Source organism: Nannospalax galili, unplaced genomic scaffold, assembly GCF_000622305.1.
Source record: "Nannospalax galili isolate Female #2095 unplaced genomic scaffold, S.galili_v1.0 scaffold183, whole genome shotgun sequence".
Classification (NCBI taxonomy): Eukaryota; Metazoa; Chordata; class Mammalia; order Rodentia; family Spalacidae; genus Nannospalax; species Nannospalax galili.
Window position 1 is genome coordinate 1199632 of NW_008350555.1, and position 6296 is coordinate 1205927.

Genomic DNA, 6296 nt, shown 5'->3' on the forward strand with positions numbered 1-6296 from the left:
GCTAATAAAAAAAAAAGATTCTGCTTAGATTGTTTCTGCACCATGGCAGCATCAGAGACAGAGACAAGATGTTTAGCTGGCTCACTCATAAAGGAGAACTGCCAATTTCAGAATCCCTAGGGGAAAACAGCCAGGATTTTCCTTGATAGTGTGCTTTTCTCTGTTTAATCCCTCTCCCAGTCTCTTCTCACTACATGGATTGAGCTATTTTCAACATTATTTTTGTTCTAAACAAGAGAACACAGTGGCCCAAATATGCACTTGGCCCTCTACAAGCCTGTCCTCGGCCTGCTCTGCTTATCACCACAGGTCACCCTCTATGAGCCCATCCCTCTCCACCTGCTCTGTTCATCAAGCAGAGCTCCTCTCCAGGGATTTGGGACTGGGGCTGCAGAAGCCCAGGTGGCTGGTGACAGTGGCAGGATGTAGCTATGCTGCCCCAGTGTGGCAGACTCCAATCTATCCTCAAATGTCACCTCCCCTAATTTTCTCTAAAACAACCCACTGAGAAGGAATAGTTTCCAAGTACATGGTGGGGCACCAAGGACACTGAGAGACCAGGTGGACTTTGGGATCCTACTGTGCTTCTTCTACCTCTTCCTTCTGGCTTGGAGACATGAGTCGGGGTAAGAATGTAGACTTGAGACTTTAATAAGTGGCCCTTTCCTGCCATATTCAAAAACACCTCCAGGAAAGAGGTCGTCAGTTTTTAATGTAGACTTTGAGTTTGACAAGCCCTAAGCAGAGGTTGCAAATTTGAAGCATAGCAACCAGGTCTAGCTCTCAGGCATGTGATATCTATCACAATTAAAAAAAATTTTAGAGGAGCATTTTTAAAAGACTTCATATGAAAATCTTGATACTGCTTCTTGAGTTGTAATAACGAGTGAAATTGGCCAGATGCTCTTCCCTGTAGCCCAGGCTTGCCCTTGTGTGTCATCCCAAGCCTCACATCTCTCTCCTACATACTCTGCTTCTTCTGTTGCTCTGCTTCTTATAGTATCTCCTGTACCACCCAAAGTAAGTCCAGTTAGGCTCACTGTTAGAAACAGCTGGGCATGGGGAAGGAGGCCCGTGTCTTGGAGCAGACAGACCTCACCGTGTTGGAAATTGAGCTGGTCCTTGAAACCTGATAGGAATTTTCCTGTTATGTTGGAAAGGAAAGGGCACTCCAGGTAAGACAGATAGGAAGGACAAAGGATACAGAATTGTGAATATTATGAGAAAGAGGCAAATGAGTTTGAATTTAAACAGCTTCAGTTCCAGCCCAGGCTCTACCACATACTCTCCTTATGACCTTGAACAGATAATTTGGTCTCTCTGAGCCTCAACTTATCTATATGCATAGTGGACATCAGTATAAGCCCTACAGTATGGCTTAAAAGTGTGTATTTTTATTTTTAAAATCTACTGATATATAATATATATACTCAAAAATGCATATATATATTAAATATGCATGGGCTGGAGAGATGGCTCAGAGCTTAAGAGTACTGGCTACTCTTGTAGAAGACCTAGGTTCGGTTCCCAGCACCTACATGGCAACTATCCAACCATACCTAACTCTAGTTCCAGGAGATCTGACACCCTCTTTTGGCCTCCATGGGCACTGTATGCACATGGTGCACTTACATGTAGGCAAAACATTCATATACATAAAAGTAAAATATCTTTTAAAAATATTCAAATTAGTGAATTTAACAAAAAGAACATATCCATGTAACCATCACTTGGAACAAGTAAGCAGAAGGCTAGAAATTCCCAGGATTCTCACTTACGTTCCTGCCTAGTCACTGAGTGCCTTTTTGGGCACCATTTTCCTGATGTCTAAGATTGTAGATAAGTTGTATCTGTATTTGTACTTGATATAAATGGAAGCATTCAGTAGTATGGTTACCAGCTTCTTCCTCTCGCCATTGATTCATTTATAATGCATGTAGCTGTAGAACAGATTGTTCATTTCTAGTACCTTATAATATTCCATTGCCAAATACACTTCCATTTATCCATCCATTATTGGTTAATAGATATTTAGAGAATTTTCTGGGTTTGCTTTTTTAAAAAGATTTATTTTTATTTTTATTTGTGTATGTGTGTGTGCATGTATGTGTGTGTGTTTGTGTGTGTGTGTGTGTGTGTGTGTGTGTGTGTGGTATGAGTATAGGTATATGAATGAATGTGTGTGCAGGTGCCCATGAAGGCCAAAAGAAGGTATCAGATCCCCTGGAGCTAGAATTACAGGTGGCTGACATGGGTGTTGGGAACTGAACTCTGGTCCTCTGGAAGAGCAGTATAAGCTCTTAACTTCTAAATCATCTCTCCAGCCCCCTAGTTTTGTTTTTAAGAACTGTGAAGTTATGAAAACTCTCATACGTATCTTTTGTGACTATATTCTTACATTTATGTTGAATAAATAACAAAGCAGTGGAATAAGTGAGTTATATATTAACTTGTGGTAGATACTACCAGGCAGTTTTCTGAAGCCATTAATGACCCATTGGTGCACTCAACAATGGTTTCTGGGAATTATAATTGTTCCATGTCTTCTCGAATGAATGTGTGTGCAGGTGCCCATGAAGGCCAAAAGAAGGTATCAGATCCCCTGGAGCTAGAATTACAGGTGGCTGACATGGGTGTTGGGAACTGAACTCTGGTCCTCTGGAAGAGCAGTATAAGCTCTTAACTTCTAAATCATCTCTCCAGCCCCCTAGTTTTGTTTTTAAGAACTGTGAAGTTATGAAAACTCTCATACGTATCTTTTGTGACTATATTCTTACATTTATGTTGAATAAATAACAAAGCAGTGGAATAAGTGAGTTATATATTAACTTGTGGTAGATACTACCAGGCAGTTTTCTGAAGCCATTAATGACCCATTGGTGCACTCAACAATGGTTTCTGGGAATTATAATTGTTCCATGTCTTCTCCCAAACTTGGTATTTTAATTTTCATTTTTGTCATTCTGATGGTGCATTAGTGATAGCTCCTGGTAGGACGATGATGATGATGACGATGATGATGAGGAGGAGGAGGAGGAGGATGGTGGTGGTGGTAATGGTGATGATGATGATGGTGATGATGATGGTGGTAGTGGTGCTGATGGTGATGATGGTGATGATGATGGTGGTGGTGGTGCTGATGATGATGAAGGTGATGATAGTGGTGGTGGTGATGATGATGATGATGATAGTTGTTTTGAGATAGGGTCTCTTGCAGCCCAGGATGGCCTGGAACTTGCTACATAGCCAAGGATGACCTTGAACTCTAGATCATCCTGCCTCCAGCTCCCATGTGCTGGGATTACCAGCATGAACAACCACACCAGGTTTATGCTGGAAATCAAGTCCAGAACCTTAAGTGTGCAAGGCACTCTATCAACTGAGCTATATCCCCAGTCCCTCCTGGTGGTTTCATAGTATATTTCTTTGCTGGCTAAGGAAAACAAGTACCTTCTTATGTGTTTATAGAACATTTGGATATTTTCCTTTGTAAAGCATCTGTTAAAATCTTTGGCCCATGTTTTCATTTGATCTTCTGGGTTTTGTGTACTTTCAGGTCTATTTGTTTAATTACCTCTTGTGTTGAATAGAAAAAAAAAAGAAATTGGATTTTTGTTGCTAATAGAAGAAGATTCTGCTTAGACTGTTTCTGCACCACGGCAGTATCAGAGACAGAGACAGGGTGCTTAGCTGGCTCACTTATAAAGGAGAACTGCCGATTTCAGAATCCCTAGGGGAAAACAGCCAATATTATCCTTGATAGTGTGTTTTTCTCTGTTTAATCTGTTTATGAATTTAGATGCAAGTCCTTGTTGGATAGATGAATGTATTGCTAATGTATTTGACTCGGTGGTTATTTTTCATGCCATTAATGGTGTCTTTTGATGAGCAGAAGTACTTGCCTTAACATAGTACAAATTTTCTAGATTTTTTTCTTTAACGAAAAATGCCTTTTGAGTCTTTATGAAATGATTGCCTACCCTGAGGTAGTGAAAATGTTCTATGCTATCTTCCTAGCGTCTTTTCACTTTGCAATTTATATTTAGTACTGTCATGTGTCTAGAACTGTGCCGATGGTATGAGTTGTGAGTCAAGGCACATTTCTTCCTTGTGAGCTATCCAATTGGCCCAGAAGCACTTATCACAGAAGACCATGTTCTACTCTCTGCAAAAGAGGATGACTTGCTTCTGTGTCATAAATTAAGCTTCTGTACAGGCCTGTTTCTGAATCTTACTCTTCCCTGTTGGTCTTTCTCTTCAACTTCGTGGACACGCCACACTGTCTTAACTACTACTACTTCATATGGCTTGGTATTTGGAAATTCTTCAGCATTTGTTCTGATTTCACATTGCCTCAGCTGTTCTTGGCTCTTTGCATCACCATGTAGATTTTAGAAAGGTTTCCCTAAAGTACTAGAAATCAGTGCCCTAACCTGTAAGTATACTCATTTCTAGACGCCTGAATTAAAATACCCCAGGGGTAACCACCAAGCGTCTTCTCACCCTTCATGTCTTGGTCCCAGCTGCCTGTGCTGCATCTCCCTGAGAAGCTTTTGTTGCACCTGTTGTTCATACTATCTTTTTTTCTGGCAAAGAAACATGTCTGAACCAATTCATAATTTTTGCTTTTAAATTTATTAACCTTGTCCTTCCTTAAGTTGCCAGACTAGATTTTTAATGATTTATGCTGAATAATTTATTTGAGGTTTGCTTTTTGTTTTAGGAAGATGGCGTAGGACAGTATGAGAGCAGATGAAAAGGGCCAGTACTCAGCCTTGGTGTGGTCACAAGGCCTCAACCAACACTGGTTTTAGAAAGGCAGGATGATGGGCCACTCTTGCAAAACATCCCCAGCATAGTGGGAGAGAAGAAGCTGTGAGTGACAGACAGATCTGCATACCAAGAACTGCAACGTGGGGCTGGAAGCAAGAGGAAGGAAGCAGATTTGCTCCAAAGCTGCCTGAGGGAAATGCACTGTCAAGACAGGCGGGGTCATCAGTGCTAGACAGAACACTACTCAGCACAGCAAAAAGTGCCCTGTATGTGGGGAGAAACTGTGGCAAAGCCAGCACCCCTGGCAGAAACCAGCTGTTCTCTGGTTGGGGATGAAAGCCTGACCGTTTTCTTTTTTGAACTGCCTAAAAGAAGTTCTTTCGGTGATCTCTGTAAGAGACTAACACTGAGCAAGGCAATGGACCAAGACAAAAGTCCCCCTAGTCAGTCTGCAATGTAAGTGCTCAAAACAGCTCTAACTGAGAAATAAAATGTAATATTGCCTGTATCTCTCCTGAGCAGAACAGTTAAACATATTATATTATTTTCAAATTTAATTATGTAGTGGTGAAAGCATAGGATTTATATGCTTATTTATTTATTTATTTATTTACTTATTGGTCTTTTTGAAACAGGGTCTGCTTGTAGCCCCAGCTGTCCTGGAACTCACTATGTAGACCAGGCCTTGAATTCAGGGATCCACCTGCCTCTGTCTCCCAAGTGCTGGGATTAAAAGCATGTGCCACCACCCCTGGCCCTAATTTCTCATTCTTAATGCTAACCGATTATGTAGTTTTTCTTTTTTATAACAGCTTCAGATCCCCGAGGGGGTGCACTGCTCCTGGAAGTACTGCAATACCAGGTCAATGTGTGGAGTGGACGGAGCAAGCTCCTATTCCAACTCCTAGTTCCAAAAATCCATTTAATGTATTGTTCTCGGGTAGAGGACGTATCAGATATTAAACTGATAAGAACAGATACTGCACTTGATCTTAGCCAAAAGGCCCCAAGAAGCAATTATATGCTTTTAATTTAGTTCACTCACTTTGTGAATTTGTATAAAAATTTCATAAATTCTAAATATTTCTCATTGATTTTCCCCTATTTCTAAAAGTTAGCTGTTACTTGTAGAAAAATTTAAAAGCTAAAAGCATATGAAAATAAATTAAATTATGAAAAAATTAAAAAGTTTAAAACATGAAGAAAAGTTAATTATGTGATATTTTAATACCCATTACCATTGTTTGTGTATATATCCAGTTGTTCCTCAATATCAGATTATCTTAGTGTTCAGTATTTTTCTCTTATAATTGATATTGAGATGAATTGCACATTCTTAATTACTTATGTAAGATAAATCATACAAATGGAATCACTAAGTTGAAGAGCATATTTGTTTTATAGTCCCAAATTGCTTTCCAAAAAGTTGCACCAACAGACCATGATAACAGTAGCGTTTGAGAATGCATGTGCACAGCACGCATGCTATATCAGGCATTGCCCTTTGGTCTATGCCCTCACTT

At 40.1% G+C, this 6296-nt stretch overlaps 1 non-coding gene across 1 annotated transcript; it reads right to left on the bottom strand.

Annotated features, from left to right (window-relative positions):
* Window positions 1-5598: 5598 nt before the first annotated feature.
* Window positions 5599-5791, bottom strand: LOC115072856. Its single transcript, XR_003851857.1, has one exon. It is a non-coding gene; the product is annotated as a U2 spliceosomal RNA (small nuclear RNA).
* Between the last annotated feature and the right edge of the window lie 505 nt (window positions 5792-6296).